The following is a 25712-nucleotide window of genomic DNA, read 5'->3' as shown; positions in this document are numbered from 1 at the left end:
AGTACCTCTGTCGTGGAGCTACTGTGAAGATTTATTACCACTAACAATGACAGCTAACACTGGGAAGCACCTGCTATGGACCTGGCCCTCTTCTAAGCACTTCACATGACCACCATAACCCTGTGAAATAGGTACTCTGATTATCGCTGTTTTATAGATGCAAAACCCAAGGATCAAAAAGGGTTAACTTGCCCAAGGTCACACAGGTAGTAAGCGGCAGAGCTGAGAATCAAACTGGGGCAGCCTGTTCCAGAGGCTGCCTCTTAAGTACTACGCTTTCCTCCACTGCACAGACTCATGGAGAGTGATGAGCACAGTGCCCGGCACATGTAAATGTCTTGTAGAAGGGGCGGTTATGATTCATTCAGCTGATGTAGCCAATGAATGACTAAATATGTGTCACCTAGAAAAGGAATATATTTTTCTTATATGAAAAATGGATTTCCACAACTGGAGTCTCCATAATGGAAAGAACGGTAGTCTTTGTTGGCCCCAGGGCTCCAGCTCTGTTCACTCACACACGAAGAGAGGGGTCAATTCATCTTGCTACTTGACTTAGTAGACCAGTTTTGATGTCCAGAGCAGCTTTTCACCTCTACTCACCAAACCGCCTCCTCTTCAATCTACACCTTCCATAGGCCCACTGCTCCCCCAACCAAACCTTTATCCTTATAAATTTGATTCACTTACTATGCCAAAGAAAGTGAGAGTAGGAAAGAGAGAGGGAAGGGAAAAAGGAGGTAGAGAAGGAGTGGGTGAGAGAGAGGGAGTGAGACCCCTGTCTTAGAAAAATGAGAAGGGAAAATAGTACCAACAGCCCCATTCAAATGTAAATGTTTTGTAAGAATTTTTGACAAAGAAATATGCTCATAGTGTCTGATTGAGAAAGGCAGGCTACAAAATATATTGAGTGTGACGCTCTTTTGGAGTGTCTCAGTAAACACAGAAAAAAGACCGAAGGAAATTCATCAATATGTTAATAGTAATTATCTGTACGTAGTGAGGTTGCAGATTATTTTGCTTCTTTAATTTTTCCCTATAATGTCACCAGAATTCCACATGCGTATGTGTGATTATTTTAATTTAAACAACTTTTAAGGAAGAGAAAAAACTAGGGGCAGGATATGTCTTATAGTCTGTGTCAGGGATGGATTCTGCCCCCCGTCTTCGAGAGCAATGCTTTCAAATGTCCTTTGCATACATGCTCAGTCACTGAATCATATCTGATTATTTGTGAACCTATCAGACTCCTCTGTCCATGGGATTCTCCAGGCAAGAATACTGAAGTGGGTTGCCTTTTCCTACTTCAGGGGATCTTCCCGACCCAGCAATTGAACCCATGTTTCCCACGTCTCCTGCATTGCACGTGGATTCTTTTTTGTGAAGCCACTGGGGAAGCCCTTTATGTCCTGCCAAAGAGCATTCCTTGTGTGCAAGGGAGTGCTAAACCACTCAACAGGGCCTCAGAGAGCTTTCAGACATATGCTCAACTCTCACTTCAAGAGTGTATAATCTTCCTGCCCAGTCAGGTAGGTAGGAAGGAGAGCCCTGACCTTAAAACACCCTGTGTCCCTGACTGTGGTTCAGGAAACCAGCAGTACAGTTAACATCCTAAAGGTTTGCCGTATTTGGCAAGAACCTGAACAGGGCTGAGCGAGTGGGGCCAAAGCAAATAAATTAAGAATTATGAGTGAGAGTGCTCAGAACTGATAACAGAAAGGTGAGGACTAGAGGTATCTTTCTTGAACTGGAGGCTTCTCATGCAGAGTTCCTATTTGGGGCATGGCCTTGTTAGAAATGGGTGAAAGTTCAGGCAGGCAGAGGGTTGGGGACGAAGGCATGACCAGAGGCCACAAGCTCAAATGCCTTTGGGAGGGCCAGGCCATAGCATAAACGACTACCAGGACCTCGGTGAGGACTCTGATGGCTAGAGAGAGCAATTCCCACATAAAAAAAGCCTGGCAATGTGGGCCAGGGTTTCCATGTCTTAGGACTGAATTTTCAAGAGAAAATAGAAATCCAGAAGTTTATACAAAATCTCTCAACCTTTTTTAAAAGTTGAAACAAAATGCACATACAGCCCACAATTTTTTAGACTTTTTTGAAAAATTATTTTTATTATTTTTGGCCGCACTGTGAAGCATGCTGGATCCTCATTCCCCAGCCAGGGATCAAACCCATGCCCCTTGCAGTTGAAGTGCAGCGTCTCAAAAGTCTCAAACACTGGACCACCAAGGAAGTCCCTAGACTTTTACTTTTTAAATAATTATAGATTTACAGGAAGTTGTAAAGATGGTACAGAGGGGTCCTGTGTGCCCTCCACTTAGTTTCCACTTAGTTTCCTTGTGGCCGCAGGGTTATATCTTACATAACCATTGTACACTATTAAGCCAGGAAATGAACTTTGACACAATGTGTGTGTATATATAGTTCTAGGTCAATTTATCTCCTGTATGGTTTTATGGATCCAGCACCACAGTTAAGGTACAAAATTAGTTCATTACAGCAAAGATCGTCCTCCTGCTACCTCTAATTAGTTATACCCACTTTTCTCTCCCCACCATCGCTAACCCTTGGCAACTACTAATCTATTCTCCATCTCTGTAGTTTTGTCATTTCAAATATGTTATATAACTGCAATAATATGTAACCGTTTGAGATTGACTTTTTTACTTGGCTTGATGCCCCAGAGACCCATCCAAGTTGTTGCATATATTAATAATTCATTCCTTTTTAATGCAGACTAGTATTTCACGATATGGATAGATCAGAGTTTGTTTAATCATTCTGTTGAAGGACATTGTTGCTGTTTTCAGTTTCTGGCTATTATAAATAAAACTGCTATGAACAATTGTGTACATGTTTTTATGTAGACAGGAGTTTTCATCTCTTGGATTAAGGTCCAGGAGGGTAATTGCTGGGTCAGGTGGTGCTAGTGGTAAAGAATCTACCTGCCAATGCAGTAGACACATGCAGTAGACGCAAGAGATGTGGGTTTGGTCCCTGGGTCTGGAAGATCCCTTGGGGAAGGGAATGGCAATCCACTCCAGTATTCACACCTGGGAAATCCCATGGACAGAGGAGCCTGCCTGGTGGTCTACAGTCCACGGGGTCACAAAGAGTCAGATGCGACTTAGTGATCAAACAACAGAGGTAGATGCATGTTTAGTTTTACAATTTAAGAATCTGCCCAACTGTTTTCCAGAGTGACTGTACCATTTTACATTCTCATGAGTAATAATGAGTAATCCAGTTTCTCTGCATCCTTGCCGACATTTGATGTTTCCACTAATGTTTAGTCCACCAGTCTCAGGTGTGTAGTGGTATCTTTTAAATTTGCATTTTTCATCGTGGCTAAAAATGTTGAACAACTTTTTCATGTGCTTATTTGCTATCTAAACATCCTCCTCAGTGAAATGCCTTTTACTGTCTTATGCCCGCTTTCTAATATAGTTCTGTGTTTTTTGCTGTTGAAGTATTGAGAATTCTTTATATATTTTAGATACTGGTCTTTTGTCAGATACATGGTTTGACAATATTTTCTCTCAGTATTTGATTTATCTTTTCACTCTTTTAACTAAGTCTTTCACAGAGCAAAGTTTTAATTTGTATGGGGTCCAATTTATTGATTTTCTTTTAAGGATTATACTTCTGGTGTCATGCCTAAGAACTCCTCACCAGGCCTTGGGTCCCTGAGATTTTCTCCTATTTTTCTATCAGAAGTCTTCTATAAAAAATATTCTGCATTAAAAAATAAACTTCTTCACAGAAATGAAAAAATATCTTCTGTAAACTCTACATAGTTTGTAAAAACTGTACAGAATCTATGATCTATTTTGAGTCAAGTTTTGTATAAGATGTGAAGTGTAGGTCAAGTTTTCTTTTCTTTTCTTTTTTTTAGCTTATGGATGTCAAATTACTCCATTATCATTTGTTGACAAGGCTATCTTTTTTCCACTGAATTGTTTTTGCATCTTTGTCAAAAATCAGTTGGGCATATTTGTGTGGGTCTATTTCTGGGTTTTCTATTCTGTTCCATTGATATCTGTGTCTATTCTCTGCCAATAATGGTGCTCTCTTAATTACTGAAATTATATATTAAGCCTTAATATTGGGTGAAGCAACTACCCTTGCTTTATTATTCTTTTTCAAAATTATTTACCTATTTTGTCTTTTGTATTTCCAAATGTATTATTGAATATTGCCTAAATCCACTAAAATCTTGATGGGATTTTGATAAGAATTACACTACATGTGTGCATCAATTTTGAGAGAATTGACACTGTCACTATTTGGAGTTTCCCAAACTATGAATGCGGTGTGCGAGAGTGCTAAGTCACTTCAGTCATGTCCGACTCTTTGCTACCCTATGGACTATAGCCCACCAGGCTCCTCTATCCATGGGATTCTCCAGGCAAGAATACTGAAGTGGGCTGACATTTCCCTCTCCAGTATTGCTGAATAATATGTCGCTGTTTACACATATCACATTTTGTTTATTCATTCATTAGTTGATGGACATTTGTGTTGTTTCAACTTCTTGACTGTCATGGTTGTTTTTTATTATGGTGTAACAGTTCTTTAAATATTTTAGAGAAGTCTCTTATGAGATATATGATTTGCAAATATTTTCTCCCATTCTGTGAATTGCCTTTTCACTATCTTTATTGTATTCTTTTAATTTTAATGATGTCCAGTTGCTTGTGCTTTTAGTGTTATATCTAAGAAACCATTGCCTGATTCAAGGCTAGAGTTTTATAGTTTTAGTTCTTACATTAGGCCTTCCCTGGTGGCTCAGTCAGTAAAGAGTCTGCCTGCAATGTGGGAGATCTAAGTTCATTCCCTGGGTCACCTTTGATCCCTTTGAGTTAATTTTTTCATATGAAATGAAGAGGCCAACTTCATTCTTTTGCACATGGATATACAGTTGTCCCAGCACCATTTATTGAGGAAATTTTTGCCCATTGAAATTTCATGGTATGCATGTCAAAAATCAATTGGTCATAAATGTGAGAATTTATTTTTGGACTCTAAACTCTATTCTATTGTTCTATAAGTATATATGTACATATGTGTGTGTGTGTGTGTGTGTGTGTGTGTGTGTGTGTGTATGTGTGTGTATCTTCCAATCCATGAACATGGGATGTGTTTCCATAAATTTAGGGTTAGGTCCCATTCTTTTAGGTCTTCTTTAATTTCCTTCAACCATGTTTAGTATGGTACAGATGATAAGTTTTATATTTATTTCTCTAAATTCAGTCCTAAGTATTTTATTATCTTTGATGCTATTGTAAATGAAGCTAAATTATTAATTTTAATTTTAGCTTGCCTATTGCTCCTATGTGGAAATGAAAATGTTTGTATTTTGTATCTTGCAACCTTGCTTTTTTTAACGTTTTATTTCATATTGGAATACAGTTGATTAACAATGTTGTGATAGCTTCAGGTGTACAGCAAAGTGATTCAGTTATACATATACATGTATCTATTTTTTTCAAATTCTTTTCCCATTTAGATTGTTATATAATATTGAACAAATAAACTTACTAGTTTTAATTTGGTTTCCATGGATTCCTTAGGATTTTCTCGATATGGATCATGTCATCTGTGATTATTTCCTTTCCATTCAGGAGGCCTTTTATTTTCTTGCCTAATTGTTCCAAATAGAACCTCCAATAAAATGTTGAATGGAGATGGCAGTGGTTGACATCCTTGAATTTTTCCTAATCTCAGGGGGAAAGCTTTTACTGTTTCACCATTAAGTATGGTATTAGCTGTGGGTTTTTCATAGATGCTGCTTACTAGATTGAGGACATTCCTTTGTATTTGTAGTTCGTTGAGCGTTTTATGATGAAGAGATGCTGCATTTTGCCAAGTGCATTTTCTGTATCTATTGAGATAAACGTGGTTTTTTGTCCTTTATTGAAGTATAATTCTATTAAATTACATTAATTAGTTTTTGGATGTTAAGCCACCTCTGCACTCCTGGAATAAATCTCAATTGGTCATGGTATATAATCCTTTTTAGATATTTCTTGATTCAGTTTGCTAGTTGTGGCAGTCTCACCTGTTTATTATTTATTTATTTTTTTAATTTTTCTTGTAGATGTTCTTTATCAAGTCAAGGAAGTTCCCCTCTATTCTTGGCTTTCTGAGAGTTTTTTTTTTTTTTTTAATCATGGATGGGTGTTGGATTTTGTCAAATACTCTCTTGCATCAATTTTCATGGTCATACCATTTTTCTTGCGTAGCCTGTTGATACTTTGGATTTTCAGTGTAGCTTGTTGTATTTTCATCTTCATTCCATTCTGTAGGTCAGAAGTTCTGGTAGACTTGACAGGGTTTTCTGTTCAAGATGTAAGCTGGGCTGGGCTGTTACCTAGAAGTCCTGTGGATTAATCTGCTTCCAAGCTCATCCAGATATTTTTCAGAATTCAGTTCCGTGGGGGTATATGTTTGAAGTCCCCATTTCTTGGCTGGTTGTCAGCCAGGTGTCACCCTGTGCTCCTAGATGCCACCAGCAGTTCCTTCTAACATGGCCCCCTCCATCTTCAAAGCCAGTGACCTGGCACCCTGGCCTGTCAAATCTTTCGCATACTTCAAATATCTCTGACTTCCTCTTCTGCTTACTTGCCAGAGAGAACTCTCTGCTATTAAAAGCTTCATGTGGTTAGATTAGGCTCATCCAGATAATCTCCATTTTGCCACATGTATGCTTAGTTGCTCAACCTTGTCTGACTCTTTGCAACCCCATGGACTGCAGCCACTAGGCTCCTCTGTCCATGGGGCTTCTCCAGGGAAGAATACTGGAGTGGGTTTCCATGCCCTCCTCCAGGGGATCTTCCCAACCCAAGAATTGAATCCAGGTCTTCCGAACTGCAGGCGGATTCTTTACCATCTGAGTCACCAGGGAAGCCCATATAATGGAGTATAATCACTGGAGTAATTTCTCATCAAATTGATAGCTCCACCCACACTCAGGATAGGGGATTATATAAGAGAAGGATCATTAGGGATCATATTTAGAATTTTGTCTACCACAGAAATACAGTTTAAAAGTGAATTCATTTAAAGAAAAATGTTGGGTAAATGATATGGCCACAGTTGCGAGGTGTGTATGAAAATAGCCTGGGACCTAGATAAACAAGTAGTTCATTTTCAGATTTCTTCTATATTCTATGATTCTTTAGTTAGGAAGTTTTGGAATATTCTACTCCTCTGTCCACTGTGAGGTAAAATGTATGAATATCAGAGTCCAGTGTGTTCTTCATATATGTCATGGTCATGAATGACAAGAAAGACTGAGGAACTATTTCCAGTTAAAGGATACTAAAGAGATATGATGCCTAAATTGAAGTATTCCTCCCTGTTTGAGTCCTATCAGATCAGTTCAGTTCAGTTGCCCACTTGTGTCCGACTCTTTGCGACCCCATGGACTGCAGCACACCAGGCTTCCCGGTCCATCACCAACTCCCAGAGTTTGTCCAAGTTCACCATTGAATTGGTGATGCCATCCAACCATCTCATCCTCTGTTGTCCTCTTCTCCTCCCACCTTCAATCCTTCCCAGCATCAGGGTCTTTTCTAATGAGTCAGTTCTTCGCATCAGGTGGCCAAAGGATTGGAACTTGAACTTCAGCATCAGTCCTTCCAATGAATGTTCAGGACTGATTTCCTTTAGGATTGACTGATTTGATCTCCTTGCAGTCCAAGAGACTCTCAAGAGTCTTCTCAACAGTTCAAAAGCATCAATTTTTTAGCATTCAGCTTTCTTTGTAGTCCAACTCTCACATCCAAATTTGCTGGCATATTGAGTGCAGCATTTTCACAGCATCATATTTTAGCATTTGAACTAGCTCAACTGGAATTCCATCACAGCCACTAGCTTTCTTCATAGTGATGCCTTCAAAGGCCCATTTGACTTCACATTCCATGAAGTCAGGCTCTAGGTGAGTGGTCACACCATCGTGGTTATCTGGGTCATGAAGATCTTTTTTGTATGGTTCTTCTGTGTATTCTTGCCACCTCTTCTTAATACCTTCTGCTTCTGTTAGGTCCCTGCCATTTCTGTCCTTTATTGAGCCCATCTTTGGATGGAATGTTCCCTTGGTATCTCTAATTTTCTTGATGAGATCTCTAGTCTTTCCCATTCTATGTTTTCCTCCATTTCTTTGCATTGATCACTGAGGAAGTCTTTCTTATCTTTCCTTGCTATTCTTTGGAACTCTGCATTTAAATGGGTATATCTTTCCCTTTCTCCTTTGCCTTTGGCTTCTCTTCTTTTCTTAGCTATTTGTAACGCCTCATCAGACAACCATTTTGCCTTTTTGCATTTCTTTTTCTTGGGGATGATCGTGTTCATGGCCTCCTGTACAATGTCATGAACCTCCATCCATAGTTCTTCAGGCACTCTGTGTATCAGATCTAATCCCTTGACTGTATTTGTCACTTCCACTGTATAATTGTAAGGGATTTGATTTAGGTCATACCTAAATGGTCTAGTGGTTTTCCCCATTTTCTTTACTTAAGTCTGAATTTGGCAATAAGGAATTCATGACCTGAGCCATAGTCAGCTCCAAGTCTTGTTTTATCTGACTGTATACAGCTTCTCCATCTTTGGCTACAAAGAATATAATCAATCTGATTTGAATAAATGTGATCTGCTTTATACAGTCAGACCGGGAACAGACTGTGGCTCAGATGAGGAACACCTTATTGCCAAATTCAGACTGAAATTGAAGAAAGTGGAGAAAACCACTAGACCATTCAGGTATGACCTAAATCAAATTCCTTATGACTATATAGTAGAAGTGAGAAATAGATTTAAGGGACTAGATCTGATAGACAGAGTGCCTGATGAACTATGGACGGAGGTTCCTGACATTGTACAGGAGACAGGGATCAAGACCATCCCCATGGAAAAGAAATGCAAAAAAGCAAAATGGCTGTCTGAGGAGGCCTTACAAATAGCTGTGAAAAGAAGAGAAGGGAAAAGGAAAGGAGAAAAGGAAAGAGATAAGCCTCTGAATGCAGAGTTCCAAAGAATAGCAAGGAGAGATAAGAAAGCCTTCCTCGGGGAACAATGCAAAGAAATAGAGGAAAACAACAGAATGGGAAAGACTAGAGATCTCTTCAAGAAAATTAGAGATACCAAGGGAACATTTCATGCAAAGATGGGCTCAATAAAGGACAGAAATGGTATGGACCTAACAGAAGCAGAAGATATTAAGAAGAGATGGCAGGAATACACAGGAGAACTGTACAAAAAAGAGCTTCACAAACAAGATAATCGCAATGGTGTGATCAGTCACCTAGAGCCAGACATCCTGGAAGGTGAAGACAAGTGGGCCTTAGAAAGCATCACTATGAACAAAGCTAGTGGAGGTGATGGAATTCCAGTTGAGCTATTTCAAATCCCGAAAGATGAGGCTGTGAAAGTGGTGCATCAATATGCCAGCAAATTTGGAAAACTCAGCAGTGGCCACAGGACTGGAAAAGGTCAGTTTTCATTCCAATCCCAAAGAAAGGCAACACCAAAGAATGCTGAAACTACCGCACAATTGCACTCATCTCACACGCTAGTAAAGTGATGCTCAAAATTCTCCAAGCCAGGCTTCAGCAATACATGAACCGTGAACTTCCAGATGTTCAAGCTGGTTTTAGAAAAAGTAAAGGAACCAGAGATCAAATTACCAACATCCACTGGATCATCAAAAAAGCAAGAGAGTTCCAGAAAAACATCTATTTCTGCTTTATTGACTATGCCAAAGCCTTTGACTGTGTGGATCACAATAAACTGTGGAAAATTCTTCAAGAGATGGGAATACCAGACCACCTGACCTGCCTCTTGAACAACCTATATGCAGGTCAGGAAGCAACAGTTAGAACTGGATATGGAACAACAGACTGGTTCCAAATAGGAAAAGGAGTATGTCAAGGCTGTATATTGTCACCCTGCTTATTTAACTTATATGCAGAGTTCATCATGAGAAACGCTGGGGTGGATGAAGCACAAGCTGGAATCAAGATTGCTGGGAGAAATATCAATAACCTCAGATATGCAGATGACACCACCCTTATGGCAGAAATTGAAGAGGAACTAAAGAGCCTCTTGATGAAAGTGAAAGAGGAGAGTGAAAAAGTTGGCTTAAAACTCAACATTCAGAAAACTGAGATCATGGCATCCAGTCCCATCACTTCATGGCAAATAGATGGGGAAATAGTGGAAACAGTGTCAGACTTTATTTTTCTGGGCTCTAGAATCACTGCAGATGGTGATTGCAACCATGAAATTAAATGACACTTGCTCCTTGGAAGGAAAGTTATGACCAACCTAGACAGCATACTAAAAAGCAGAGACATTACCTTGTCAACAAAAGTCCATCTAGTCAAGGCTACGGTTTTTCCAATGGCCGGGTATGGATGTGAGGGTTGGACTATAAAGAAAGCTGAGCACCAAAGAATTGATGCTTTTGAACTGTGGTGTTGGAGAAGACTCTTGAGAGTCCTTGGACTGCAAGGTGATCCAACCTAGTCCATCCTAAAGGAGATCAGTCCTGGGTATTCGTTGGAAGGACTGATGTTGAAGCTGAAACTTCAATCCTTTGCCCACCTGATGGGAAGAGCTAACTCATTTGAAAAGACCCTGATGCTGGGAAAGATTGAAGGCGGGAGGAGAAGGGGACGACAGAGGATGAGATGGCTGGATGGCATCACCGACTCAATGGACATGGTTTTGTGTGGACTCTGGGAGTTGGTGATGGACAGGGAGGCCTGGCATGCTGTGGTTCATTTGGTCACAAAGAGTCGGACACAACTGAGCAACTGAACTGAACTGATCTGATGTATAAATTTATATTATAAATTGAGTCCTATAGCAGAAAAATTTTGGCTTTATTTTTTTTGTTTGTTTTAAAGGATGATATTGGCATAATTGATGAAATTTGAAAGAAGGTTTTTGATTACATGATAATGTTATATCAATATTAATTTCCTGATTTTAATAATTTTACAGTGGCTACATAAGAGAATTACCCTTCTTTTGTTTAGAAAATAAACACTGAATTACTTAAGGATAAAGGGGCATGATGCCTGCAACTTACTCTCAAATGGTTTGGAAAAAAATAATTGTGTATGTGAGTATAAATATCCATTAAAAGAGAAAAGAATGAAGCAAATGTTAGAAAATGTTAACATTTGAGGAATCTGAGTGAAAAGTATATGAAAATTCTTTATACTACGCTTCTACACTTTGTATTAGTAGAACTTGAGATGAGAATCACAACCCTGGCTGACACCTTTTCAGCCCAGAGAGACCCTGAGCAGAAGATCCAGGTGTACCATGCCTGGACTTCAGACTCACGCATGGGAACTATGAGATTATAAATTGTGTGTCTGTGTGTGTGTTTAATTCAATCAACAGGAGGTTTCCCAGGTGGCTCAGTGGTAGAGAATCCATCTGCCACTGCCAGAGACACAGGAGATATGGGTTTGATCCCTGGGTCAGGAAGATCCCCTGGAGAAGCGAATGGCAACCCACTCCAGTATTCTTGCTGGAGGATCCGATGGACAGAGGAGCCTGGCAGCTTACAGTCCATGGGAGTTGCAAAGAGCTGGACATGACTGAGCATGCACACATGTGTAACAAGCATTTGAAATGGAAGAAGGGGTAGACTCAAGAGACAGTGTAGATAGGAAATCACCACAATTTGGTGCCTGAACACATGAGGTCAGAGAGAGTAGTTGGAGAGAATCCTGAAGGTAGGAGCTTGGGAATGGGGATTAACTGACAGAAAGAGGCAAATTGAGATGGAGAGCTGGTTGGTGAAAAAATAACCTCTTGGCATGTTAAGTTTGAGTAACTAGGCGACATGAGTGGAAAGGAACTATCCAGTAGAAAGGAGTTAGTTAAGACTGACACCAAATAGGTCAAGGCTGGAGCCAGAGATGTGGGAGTCATCACAATGATTCTGGATACATCTCATGTGAAGGGAAGAAAGGCTGAAAACAGAAGGGTGTTCCCACGTCTAGCATGGCACACTCAACTGATTATGAGTACTTGCTCTGATATCAGACAGGTATGGGTTTAAAACCCCAGCTTTGCTCACTGCTAGCTGTGGGCCCTCAAACAAGTTCCTTCATGTCTCTGAGCCTCATTTTTTGCAACTATGAAACAGTGATCTGCACCACACCTGCCTTCCTATGAGAGTTAATCTGTTTAGAGCTCTTAGCCCTGTGCTTGGCACATGGTTGGAGCTGGAGAAACCAGACCTACAATTGTTATTGATTGATATTTCCTTTCCTGTGCTTGTCCTCATTAAGTAACCCTTCTCCTCAAAGGCCTGTACAGATCAGTTCAGGTTGCTGTGGTTTGCTGACTAGAAAGAGGCAAAGGTAAACCAGCCTGGTGTCTTCTGCTTATGGGAGCCAGGTCTACAACCTGTCACTGCAGAAGGCAGACTGCTTTTCTCTTCTGGAAATATGGACAAATTAAGAAAAAGGTGCAAGAGACTCTAGGAAGTAAGTGTCCGAGCTGATGGAGCAAGGGCAGGCCCCGAAGACTTATCCATAAAGATGTTATGGAAAAGCACAAACGAACCTTTTGGCCAACCCAGTACTTGGCTCACGATGAGTGATTAGTTCTTCAAGAGTCTTCCCTAAGCCATCTGGAGAAAGGGCTATTTGGAGGAAAAGGATAGTCTGATCGAATGTGAAGAATGGGCGCAGTGTGCAAGGGGGCAATTTAATGAAAGCTATCTGGTGCCTACTGGTAAAGAGCCCACCTGTCAGTGCAGGACTTGTAAAAGATGTGGGTTCGATCCCTGGGTTGGGAAGATCCCCTGGAGGAGGGCATGGCAACCCACTCCAGTATTCTTGCCTGGAGAACATTCTTCCCTACGGACAGAAGAGCCTGGTGAGCTCCATGGAGCCAGAGGAGTCCATGGGGTCGCAAAGAGTCAGACATGACTGAAATGATTTAGCATGGAGCATAGATGACCTGATACACTTCTAGGGAGGAAGTGGGTTCTAAGGGAGTGTGACTGGCTCAGAAATGAAGAGATCTGGCTTCATCTACTGGCATTAATTCTCCCTATGGAAGATGTCTGGCTTTGTGACCCCATGGACTGTAGCTCGCCAGGCTCCTCTGTCCATGGGATTTCCCAGACAAGAATGTTGGAGTGGGTTGCCATTTCCTTCTCCAGGGGATCTTCCCAACCCAGGGAGCAAACTCGAATCTCCTGAGTCTCCTGCACTGGCAGGTGGATTCTTTATCAGCTGAGCCACTGGCTTGAAGGCTAGTGGGCATTAGGAAGATGGAGCTCTGGGTATTAGACTTCCAGGTTCATTCCCCCTCCCTGCTGCTGTAACACTGATCAATCTGTAGTCTTCTGCTACTGGATGTTAATGCAATCAAAGAGATCACAGTGACCTTAAGATTTCCTGATTAATCCCCCTGCCCCAGTCAACATTACTTTCTTTAATTTCTCAGTGCTAGACTCATTTTCTCAGCTCACTTGGCTCTGCTCCACATACCTTTCTCCTGTCACAGGGAGAGGGTTAGGGTGAAGCTGTGAAACTCTGGGCGATTTCTTGGTGGCAGCAGATGGAGAATCCTTGTCCTTGAATGAAGGTGTATGCCCCAAAGTGGAAGGTTTTCAGGTCATGACAAAGAGTGATCAGATAAAAAGCAACATTGGGAAATGATAAATGTGTGTGTGTGTGTGTGTGTGTGTGAGCACGCACGTGAGCATGTGCATGTATGTGAGAGAGATTGAGAAGTATCAGGATCCTGTAAATAAATGAAGAATCTTGGAAAACTGGTAGGAACAAACTGAAATCATTATTTCATCTTCGGCCAAAGGAGGCACAAAAAGAAACCTGCTGAGCCAAAGATAAGGAACAGGGATTACCAATTTTCCAGAGGCCCCTCATGCTTTGAGATCCTCAGTGGGAAGGAACTTAAGATACAGAAACTGACAGATCAGCTGCTTACCTGGGCAGCCAGAGTCGATGCACTGTTCAAAGCACGACTTATAATTTTTCACCTACAATGTTCCTCTTCCTCTCAGCCACACATAGTGTATTGACCCTTTGCTTGAAATCTTCCATTTATTTCCCAGTGTTCTTAGGATGAAGATAAAACTCCTCACCTGGCCTGAAAGGCTCTACTGATCTGGCCCCTGCCTTCCTCTGCAGTCTCATCTCACACCACCCTTTTCCCATGCCCCAACCCCCACCCCAGCCTTACTGGCTTTAGATCTCCGGATCATGAGAGCTCATCCCTGTCTCATTCATTGTATTTCTTGTCTGCATACCGTGCACCCCCTCCGACCCTTCTAGAGTGTTTACACTATGAAGCAAGGACTTTATCTTGTTCACTAGTATCTCATCACCTAGTACAGTGCCTGCCGTGTAATAGGTGGTCAATAAATATTTGCTGAGTGAATAAACAGCAGGGCAGCAACTGGAAAATGGGCAGCTTCAACCCACCCAAATGGCTCCAAGATGCACTTCAGCTCAACCTCATCGCTAGTGTGCTTTTAGATCCTCTGGTGAAATGAGAGGGCTTCCCTGGTGGATCAGTTGGTAAAGAATCTGCATGCAATGTGGGGGACCTGGGTTGGAAGATCCCTTGGAGAAAGGAACAGCTACCCACTCCAGTATTCTATCCTGGAGAATTCCATGGGCTATTCCATGGGGTCGCAAATAGTCAGACACAACTGAGTGACTTTCACTCAGGTGAAATGAGATGACCAGAAAATGCTGGTTAGAGACTGGTTTGGCCAAGAGAAATTATAATAGTCAGCATAACTGCAGTTATTGAGGCATTAGCATGTGGTGGGGCATTGCTTTAGGCACTTTACCCATTTACTCTCCACAATAACCTTTGGAGGTATTATTAATATTATTCCCATTTGACGATGAGCAACCTGAGACCCAGGAGACTCTGTAACTTGATTCAAATGGTGGCGGTTTGACTGAAGTGCATCTGCTGTACTGTGGAAGGGTGAGAGTATTTTTATTTCCTCTGTTTTTTTTTTTTAAATGCCCTGGAACTGTTTCCCTTATGCAATCTCATCATCTTGAACCCAGCCCCAGGAAGCAGGTGGGAGAGGTGCCCATGCTGTGTTGGCAAAACCGCAGCAAGTGCTGATCTAGTTAGCATCCCCTTGGGGAAGGAGCCACTTTGGTGATTGACAATGTAAATTAAAAAGCTGAGATCTTTTCTACTTTCTTGATATTGAAATCTATAAAACCATCAAATCCTAAGCCAGCCTCCCCCAACTAAAAAGGAGTTGCAATCACAAAGCAAATTTAACACCTCTTCCAATTTTTCTGACATCAAGTGGAGTGCTTCTGTGGAGGTGAGACTGGCATTAACTTGAAGCTCTGCGTGGCTGTAACCTCGGCTATTACAGGGCCAGATTGCTTCCTGCACCTTCACCTGGGATGTGAAACTGACACACAGGGAAGAGGCAACTGACTAGGCAGGCTTTGCAACCACGTGTAGAGAGAACAAAAAGTAAAGCAAGAGACAGAAAAAAGGAGAGTGACCTTCGTTGTTAGGATGTTAGCCCGATCATGGGCATGGTAGAAATGTTTCTTTTTTTTCTTTATCCCACCTTTTGGACCCCCTTTAACAAAAGACAACTGTTTAAAACACAATTTGAAATCAGTTTGCCCCTCCCTGCTCAGATCCTGAGTCACATTTGTGGGCTATATGTAGGGCTTTACCTACATACTTTATCCGCATCCTAGAACTAGAGAAGGGACCTAACAGACCATTTGGTTTAACTCATTGACTTTATGTGGGCTTCCCAGGTGGTGCATGGTAAAGAGCCTGCCTGCCAGTGCAGGAGACACAGGAAACTCGGGTTCGATCCCTGGGTCGGGAAGATCCCCTAGAGAAGGAAATGACAACCCACTCCAGTATTCTTGTCTGGAGAATCCCATGGACAGAGGAGCCTGGCGGGGTATAGTCCAGCCTGGCGGGTTACAGAGTCGAACATGACTTAGCTGCTAAGCAACAATAATTGACTTTAGAGATGGGGAGACGGAGGCCAAGAGAAGGATGGCTTGCTTTTATTTTCACCAAATAGTGTGTGTGTTAGATGATCCTTGGGATTTGTTAAGGGGAGAGAGGGAACGACCTGCATGGTGAAGGGGAAGGGGTGAAGAAAAATGTTAGAATCAATAAGAGTGTTTGATAAAGAGCTAGTCATGTGTCACATAAATGTATACACATTGTGAACAACACCCCTTTCTGTGGCAGAAACAGAAGGGATGTTCTCAACAGAGGAAGGGTCTCAGCCAAGGAAGCTAAATGGGGGTCATTCATCCCTCCAGCCCCTTTCTGCCATCACAGAGATTGATCCAGTCCACCGCCTTGGCTTTCTGTGGGCTCACAACATTTTGCTCGGCAGTGACTTCCAACCACTGCCTCACTCTTGACTGGTGGCATTTACCTTGTGTGGGAGGGATAATGCCTTTTCCTTTCATCCTTGAATCCATTAGTTTTCTTTGAAGCATGGTGCAGAGTTTTCTGTTTCCAAATTATATGGCAAAAACAGAAATACTGCCAGTTTTCAGTACAGCCTTGTGTAGGCGGTTTGGGGCAACCTGTCCCTCAGGCAGTGTGTATACAGAGTGTGCTCATTTCAGAAGTTGATAGTAAATCCTGTAAAGAGGGAGGCAGAAAGTACCAGGTCTTCTTCCTTTTCTACTTTAAAGGGAGATAGACTTGAAGTGGGGTGGATCTAGAAACCCTGGAGAAAGCCAGCCCAAGAGCAGTAGTAGACCCTGCCTGGGGAGTTGGTAGTAGACCCTGCCTGGGGAGTCGGTAGTAGACCCTGCCTGGGATAGCTTTTCTTTGATTTGCTGTCAGACCTTGGGTAAGTCACTTCCCCTCTTTGTGTCTCTGTATTTTTTTTTCTGCCTCTTCTGCCATCTTCCCTGGCGGCTCAGATGGTAAAGAATCTGCCTGCAATGCAGGAGGCCTGGGTTTGATACCTGGGGTGTGAAGATCCTCTGGAGAAGGGAATGGCTACCCACTCCAGTATTCTTACCTGGAGAATTCCATGGATGGAGGAGCCTGGCGGGCTACAGTCCATGGGGTTGCAAAGAGTCAGACACAACTGAGCAGCTAACACTTTGACTAACACTTTCTGCCTCACAGGATACCTGAAAGGAATAAATGTGGAGAAAATAGACACACATATGCTTTGGACAGTCAAAATTCAATATAAGTGCAGCTCTTATTGTTTTGTTTTACACCTTTTCTTGCCTTTGTTGGTTGGAACCCTTGGGGTATGGTCTTGAACTTGAATTGGTATAGAACATCTAGCATAGATCCAAGGTCTCTGGAACTACAGAGGGGAGAGGGTGGAGGGATCAGTAAGGATGGAAACAGAGCCCCCATGAATCATAGCCCCACCACTTCCTTGACCTCTCTATCTATGTCTCTGAGCTCAGTTCCTCATCTATAAAGTGGAGACTCTCTGAGCCTCAGTTTCCTCATCTATAAAGTGGAGTTGCTCTGAGGATTTAAGTGAGTCAATGAATGGAAAGTGCTTATGCTGGCAGCACTGGCATGAAGTAGGTGTTTGATAGTAATGACTGTGATTGCTGTTATTTGCTTCTACGTCTTGAGGAGAACTGTGATGTCTTAATGCCAGTGTATGGCTGGTCCTTGGTAAAAGAAAATATAGATTCTTAGGTCTCACGCTGAAGAAATTCTGATTCTGTAGGTTTGGAAGGGAGCACAAGTATATGTATTTAACAAGGACTCCAAGGGACTCTGATGTGACACCAGATTTGGGAACCATTAGTCTGAAGCAGTGTTTTTCAAGCTGCCAATTATTACCCACGGCTAAGAATATCAATTTAGTGAGTAGTGATCAGGATTAAAAAAAGGAGGGGGGGATGAACCGGGAAATAATAATGCACAATACACACAATAAGGGTGTATTGTATTGCTTCATGATATGTTTATTGTCTATCTACATATATATATATATATATATATATATATATATGTTTAGTAATGTGTGCTATATGAATGACAAACATATTTCTTACTGTGGATCATGACCCAAAATGTTGGAGTGTACTAATGGGTGCTATGTTCCATTTAGAAACACTGGTATCCAGAGAAATCACCTGTCAGGTCCCAGCCCAGACAATAAATGGCCAACAAGAGAATGGAGTAGGATCCATTTCTCCTCTTCACGTCTCTGCCATGCTGTGCTTGGGTTGACAGAGTTGGTTGTTTTCTGATTAGAATGAGTTCTGATACCTTGTAATGGCCCTGGCCTGAGATGTAAGGGCAAGGCAGGATATTGCTACAGGTATCAGGCTAATTGCTTTGACCCCCATTAGACAGAAAATGCATCTGGGTGAATGACGGTGTTTAGTTGCTCTTGATTAGCGAATGCTTTGTAAATACAATTTGCTTGTCTCCTTCTCTCAGACTTTGATACTTATTTTACCACTTGAAACTCTTTTGTTGCCTTTGTGAAATCAAAAAATAAGCTTAAAATTGTGTTTCAATTCACATCAGCCAAGGTCAGTGTCTTCTTACTCCCTACTTGGTATGTAAAGGGCATTAGCACTCCTAAACCTTTCCCTACACGCGCCATCTAAAGGGAGCCGAAACACCTGGACTCCAGCCCATTGTGGTCCTGGGAATAGCTTCCTTTGGCAGTGAGGCTTTCTCAGAGCAGCTTCTGTTAACTGCGGGCCTTGCTGGATTCCCCTGCCCTACTACTTCAGAACTCCCTATCTGCTTTATATTTTCTCTGTGCTACTTATCAAAACCTATCATGTTATATTGTAAAGAATAAACAATGTACAAAAATAATCACGTATATCCAGATATTGTTTTCTAGAAAGACTGGAAATCAAATTTTATGTAAAGTCTTCCACTTTTTTAATGTTGCCAGGTCTTCCTATTTTTTTCTAGAAAGCTTGGAAACTGAATATTTCTATAAAATCTTCTGATTTTTAAGTGTTGCTTACCAGATCAAAACAATTTTAAACAGTATTTGGGCCCAAGAAAATATGTTCCTGGCCCAAATTTGGTTTGCGGATCACCAGTTCGTGGAACACAGGGTCTATGAGAGGCTTTGTCATGGGACATCGACTAGTGAGGAAGGAAGTACAGCCTCAGAGAGGCTGGTCACCTTCCCTGTGGTCACACAGCTAGATAGGATCAGAGCGGGATCTTGAACCCACCTTTCTTGCTTCTTAGTGCTCTCTCTCATTCACCCCGTGCCTGCTGGACTGCCCCACTTCTGCTGAGGACTGAGCCACGCTGGCCTTTGTGGAGGACAACGTTTTGTTCAGTCCCAAGTGTCCTCCTCACAGGGGATATAACACAGTCATCACCACCCATCTGATAAGCACCAGGCACTTCTCGGCACAGAGTGTGTGAATTTACCTGCCTTCCCAATCTCAACCGTGGATATGGCCTCTTGTCACTCTTTATTGCTTTCGCTCCAGTGATAGGATCAAGATAAGGTCTTTATAGGAATGTTATTAGCATTACTCCCAGCCAGCGGTACCTTCCAGTAGAATCAGTGTGTTCTAGGATAAAGAATCTGGGGCTTCGAGTCCAGAGGGCTGGGCTGAATTCTGAGATGTGTGACCTGAGACAGCTTACTTAGCCTCCCTGGCCTTCAACTTACTTTACTGTGAAAATGAGAAAAGTAAAATCTTGTCTGTCTCCTTTGAAGCAAAAGTGAGACAATATGTATGAGACCTATTGGAAAAGACAATGTTTTACAGCTGTGAGGTGAGATTATCATTATGAAATCAGCAAAATAATTACTGAGCACCTACTAAGGGGAAGCTAAGAGACCATTTATTCAGGGCATGCCAAGAAACTCAAGACCTAGCTGCCTCTGTGAGCTCTAGTCTAACTGAGAAAAAGGGACATATGTGAGTTGAAGGAGAGCCAGCACTACCAAGCCAGAGATGACCAGGCTGAATGAAATGTACAGGCTGTATAATAAGAGAGATTGTGGTGGAAAGGGCTGATCACTGAAGGATTCCTGGAGGGAGTTGCATTTGAGCTGTGTTTGGAAAAAAAAATTAGTAGGATTGTGGTGAAAGAGGAAAGAAGGACATTCTAGAAAGGGACAACAGCACAGTTATCTATGTTGGAGACCTAATCTCCATAGAGTGGAGAGTTCAAGTAGTGACTGGCAGATAATCACTTCTTCACTTGGCTGGAATGCAGAAGAGACAATCAAGTAAAGTATGATTCTCATGAAATCAAAATAGAGTCCAGGTGGGGCAGTGGACATGGTTGATTACGTTACAGAAGGGGCTGATACTGTACAATGGTCATAATAATAGTTCCCACTTTAAGGGACTGTTCTGAGCATTGAAGGAGGTCATGTTTTGGAAACAGCACAGAACCTTATACAAATAAATGGTAAAGAATCTGCCTGCAGTGTGAGAGACCCGGTTCAATCCCTGGGGTAAGAAGATCCCCTGGAGAAGGGAATGGCAAGCCACTCCATTATTCTTGCCTGGAGAATCCCATGGACAGAGGAGCCTGGAGAGCTATAGTCCATGGGGTCACAAAGACTCAGACATGACTGAGTGACTAACACATATTATACATGATTAGGACTAAAGAAATGTTAGTTGTCATTCTCATCGTAATCATTTTTCATCTTACATTGATGTCAGGGGGTAATAACATGGCCTTTGAATTCTGCCTGATATTAGTTGCATCACCTTGGGCAAGTCATATCACCTCCCTGTTTCTCAGTTTCCTGTCTTTAAAATGGGAGTAATACTAGTGCCAACTGAAAAGGCTATTGTGAGCTTAAATGAATTAATCCAAGTAAAGTGCTTATCCCCATGCCTGGCACAAGGAAAGCACTCAGTAGATGTTAGCTATTACAATGACGATGGCTAGGTAATGCAATATGATTGCATAAAAAAAATTGGGGAAATGGAGAAACAAACAAAATCACCTGGAATCCTACTACTAAGATACAACTGCTTGTTATTATTGTGAGATCTGGTTCTTAAATCTGAAATGTCTTTTATTGAGAAAATTAAAACTTCTGAAAATGATGTCAATTTGGGATGCACTAGTCATTTCGTTCAGAGAAGGCAATGGCACCCCACTCCAGTACTCTTGCCTGGACAATCCCATGGACGGAGGAGCCTGGTAGGCTGCAGTCCATGGGGTCGTTAGAGTTGGACACGACTGAGCGACTTCACTTTCACTTTTCACTTTCATGCATTGGAGGAGGAAATGGCAACCCACTCCAGTGTTCTTACCTGGAGAATCCCAGGGACGGGGGAGCCTGGTGGGCTGCCGTCTATGGGGTCACACAGAGTCGGACACGACTGAAGCGACTTAGTAGCAGCAGCAGCAGCAGCAGCAGCACTCATTTCGTTAAATATTTACTGAGCACCTACCATCTGCTACTGATACTCCAGAGGTTGAGAGTTAGCCAAAAACAGGACATACAGGACCCCTGCTTATACTTATAGCCCATTAGATGAGGATAGGAAACAAAACTAAATAAGTCAAATGAAAATATAAGATAAGCAGTGAGTTTTGCCCACCCAGGTCTTGGATAACAATAAGCAAGAGGGGACAGCCTCAGTAGTTCCTGTCCAGCTGTCCTTACCACTCTGTAGACCACAGAGAGAGGCTCATTGATCCAGGGAGGACATGGCGATCTCATAGGAGAAAGATGTAATCTTTTAAAGCTGAAAGGGCCCTGGTTACTGTGATTCTGCCACTGGGTATCTGTTCATCCATCCTTGTCTTAAAATAACAGTCTTACCAGGCTACTCCACGTCCTGCAGGACCCTCTCAAGGTCAGAAAGCCTTTTTTGACAGGTTTACTGAAAAATCTGCCTCCTTGCTACCACTAGGTGGCAGTAGTCCTAGTTCTGTCACCTGAGCAACCCAGTTAAGTATGTATATGGGAATGCTTCCGAGATTTGAAAGCATGCGGGTATCCTATATGGGATGTTTCTCTTTTTTAGACCCTGTGTCTCTGGTCCCTTCAAGAGCCACTCTTGTTATGGGATGGTTTCCAGCTCCTTTGTCAAGTTCGTGACCATCCTCTGGAGATGTTTCCCTTTGTTAATGATCCTCTTGCAATGTGGGGCATAGATTGGAACAGGAGACTCTGGGAGAGAACAGCAGAGACTGAAGTGTGACAATTATATTCTGGGGTCTAGAAACCATACTTTAATTAATACAACCTAAAATGTGCTCCATTTTTAGCAGCTACATAATTTAGTTACATTATGCTATGGGTCAACTTGAACTGCTAGATCTTTTCTGAATTGCCTGTTTTTATGTGACCTGCTGCCAAGCCATGCTTCCCTTATTCTGGCCTCACAAAATAGACTTTTAAATTTTTGAGAATATTTTTCTTTATCTTATAATTTTCACCTTATTACTTCTTTTAATTTTAGCCCTGTACTCCAGCCATTCTGAGCTCATTTTGAATCTCAGTTCTGTTCTTCAACAAATTTGATATCCCCGCCAGTTTTGGGTCATCTTCAGACGTGGTAAGTACGTTTTCTGTGTCATCTAAGTCCGGGATCCCCAGCCTCCGGGCCACAGACTGGTGCCTCCTGTCAGATCAGCAGCACCATTACATTAGAAATAAAGTGCACAATAAATGTTATGTGCGTGCTTCATCCTGAAACTATTCCGCCCCCCAACTCCCTAGTCCATGGAAGAATGGTCTTCTGGGAAATCAGTCCCTGGTGCCAAAAAGGTTGGGGATCACTGATCTAAGTTACTAGTAAAAGTGGAAAAGCCCTGTGGCCTTTCTCTGGTGACTTTTCTCCTGCTTGCTACCTATGTTTTGTGTAAAATTTTTGATCAATTGCCAGTCTATTTCACCTGTGTTATAACCTGGTTAATATATCGCTGTCTTGTCTTAAGTCATTTGTGGGAAAGTTGTAGGATATAATTTCAGATGCACTGCTGAACCTAAGATATGTTGTAGTTACAAAAGTCAGGATGGATGGAAGGTGATCCAAGAAGGTTTCTTTTGTTTTGTAAAATGGAAACTATTGTACTTTTTCCAATGATAAAAGTAATATAAGCATGTAAAGGTCAGCAGCATTCAAAAGTATATGAATTAGAAAGTCCTTCTGTAATTCTTTGTGATGACCAACTTCTGGATAACTGTGGTTCGTGGTTTTGTGTATTCATAAACACAGATCTGTGATATAAATCGAATCATGCTACAGAGAATGTTGTGTGACCTACTTTTTTACCTTATAAGCTTTTGGAAATGTCTTTCTTTGTCAGAATATATAGTTTCACTTCATCCTTTTGAACAACACAGTGTTCTTTTCTGCAGATGCATCCTAACTTAACTCATCAATCCCATATTGATGGAGCTTTACATCACTGGCGAATTTTTGCTGTTGTGTAAGCAGTGATGCATGATGAACTTTCTTTGCTGGCTTGAGATGTGGTGTTGGTTGCTGGGTTTTGCCTCCCCTGGATTTCCTGTCCGTCTGGGATCTTGTTTTCAATGTTATGAATGTCAAAGGCTGCTTCTACCGAAGACATAAACTAAAGAAGGGTCTGCCAACTCCTTGCTCATCATGTTTTGAGTTTGCAAATCTAAACCTTATCCTTCTTTGAAGGGTAGTTAAAGATGTTTGAACTCTCTGGGGCCTTAGGAGAACCAAGAACCAAGGTACCCCAAGACCAAGTCTGGAGTGATAGACAGGTTCTCCCCATCACATACCGCCAGCTCTGCCAAGTGAGGCCAGTTGCCAGGCCCTGTATAGTTTCTTTCCTTCTCATCTTCACACTTCTCTCTTCCATGGAGTCTTCCTCCCTATACACATGTACCTCCCAGACTAAGTTAGAAGCCACCTGCTCTGAACTTCCAGAACATGTTAAGAGTGTGGGCTTGAGAGTCAAACCTGTGTTTGAATATCACAGCTGTACCTTCCCAGTTCTGTGATCTTATATAAGTCACCTATCCTTTCAGGGCCTGATTATCCTCATCTGTAGAATGGAAATAAAACTGTATAAGATATTTCAAAACATCTAACCCAATGCCTGGCTGATATAAAGCACTTAATAAATGTTAGCTGCTATTATAGCATCATGGGTGATCATATTACCTATTCCATAGACTTATGACTCTTACAGGAGAATGTATGTAAAACTTAACACAGTGCTTCACATACATTGAGTGTTAAATAAATGACAATTATTTATTGTATTTCTATCTCCCTTTGGATACTTAACCTCAATATATTTTGTGTGATTTCTGTTTGTGTTCATGTCTTGATCTCCTCCTCTAATGTATAAGCTCCCTTGTGAGCTGAGTTCTCTCTCTCCCATTCTCTCTTTCTTCTCCTCCCTAGCACCTAGCACCCTACCAACTAGAACGCATAAAAGACCCAGTGCTGGGGATTAGTGGGGCTCTTTAAAATTTCGATGACTGAATGCTGCTATCACATCTTAAAATCTCTTTATCACTGTATTGTGTTCTTGTTAGTAACCATCTTTCCCATTAACTGATCAAGGGGGCCTTACTGATCAAGGGGGCCTTGTCCGTAGGGCTGGACATGGCATACATATTCCAACCACTGAGCCACTGGTCACAGAGCTAGCAATCTATGGAATCATAGCTTTGGGAAGGTTTCCAGAAAACAGTGGCCTTGAGTCTGTGTTTATCTGAGCAGAATTTGTATTTTGCTCTCAGGTTTCTGTCTAAATGGAAGGGACATCAGGCACCAGCTTAGTTTAGGTCACCCTGAAGTTGTTTCTCTTCTTTCACTCATGCCTCCACATAGCAGCAAGAGCTATATTCAGTTCAGTTCAGTTCAGGTGCTCAGTCGTGTCCGATTTTTGCAACCCCATGATCGCAGCACGCCAGGCCTCCCTGTCCATCACCAACTCCTGGAGTCCACTCAGACTCACGTCCATCAAGTCAGTGATGCCATCTAGCCATCTCATCCTCTGTCATCCCCTCTCTCCTCCTGCCCCCAATCCCTCCAGCATCAGAGTCTTTTCCAATGAGTCAACTCTTCGCATGAGGTGGCCAAAGTACTGGAGTTTCAGCTTTAGCATCAGTCCTTCCAAAGAAATCCCAGGGCTGATCTCCTTCAGAATGGACTGGTTGGATCTCCTTGCAGTCCAAGGGACTCTCAAGAGTCTTCTCCAACACCACAGTTCAAAAGCATCAATTCTTCGGCGCTCAGCCTTCTTCACAGTCCAAATTTCACATCCATACATGACCACTGGAAAAACCATAGCCTTGACTACACGGACCTTTGTTGGCAAAGTAATGGCTCTGCTTTTCAATATGCTATCTAGGTAGGTCATAACTTTCCTTCCAAGGAGTAAGCGTCTTTTAATTTCATGGCTGCAGTAACCATCTGCAGTGATTTGGAGCCCCCAAAAATAAAGTCTGACACTGTTTCCACTGTTTTCCCCATCTATTTCCCATGAAGCGATGGGACCAGATGCCATGGTCTTCATTTTCTGAATGTTGAGCTTTAAGCCAACTTTTTCACTCTCCTCTTTCACCTTCATCAAGAGGCTTTTTAGTTCCTTCTTCACTTTCTGCCATAAGGGTGGTGTCATCTGCATATCTGAGGTTTTGATATTAGACAATAGTAAATCAGATCATCTTGGAAGAAAGCTATGATGAAACCTAGACAGCATATTCAAAAGCAAAGATATCA

The 25712-nt window shown here is 41.9% G+C and overlaps 1 long non-coding RNA gene across 2 annotated transcripts in view; it reads left to right on the top strand.

Annotated features, from left to right (window-relative positions):
• LOC113888483 overlaps positions 1 to 25712 on the top strand; it is a 71072-nt gene that overhangs the window by 27833 nt on the left and 17527 nt on the right. Inside the window, exons 2-3 of one of the 2 annotated variants that reach the window (XR_003509991.1) lie at positions 22458 to 22553; positions 23360 to 24713. This is a non-coding gene — a long non-coding RNA (uncharacterized LOC113888483). Of the gene's footprint in view, positions 1 to 22457; positions 22554 to 23359; positions 24714 to 25712 lie in introns of those variants that run through there. The other variant, XR_003509990.1, reaches the window with a different exon arrangement.

The sequence above is a fragment of the Bos indicus x Bos taurus genome, unplaced genomic scaffold, assembly GCF_003369695.1.
Source record: "Bos indicus x Bos taurus breed Angus x Brahman F1 hybrid unplaced genomic scaffold, Bos_hybrid_MaternalHap_v2.0 SuperScaffold_100218, whole genome shotgun sequence".
NCBI lineage: Eukaryota > Metazoa > Chordata > Mammalia > Artiodactyla > Bovidae > Bos > Bos indicus x Bos taurus.
The sequence above is the reverse complement of the archived record's forward strand: the minus strand, read 5'-3'. Positions and strand labels throughout refer to the sequence as shown.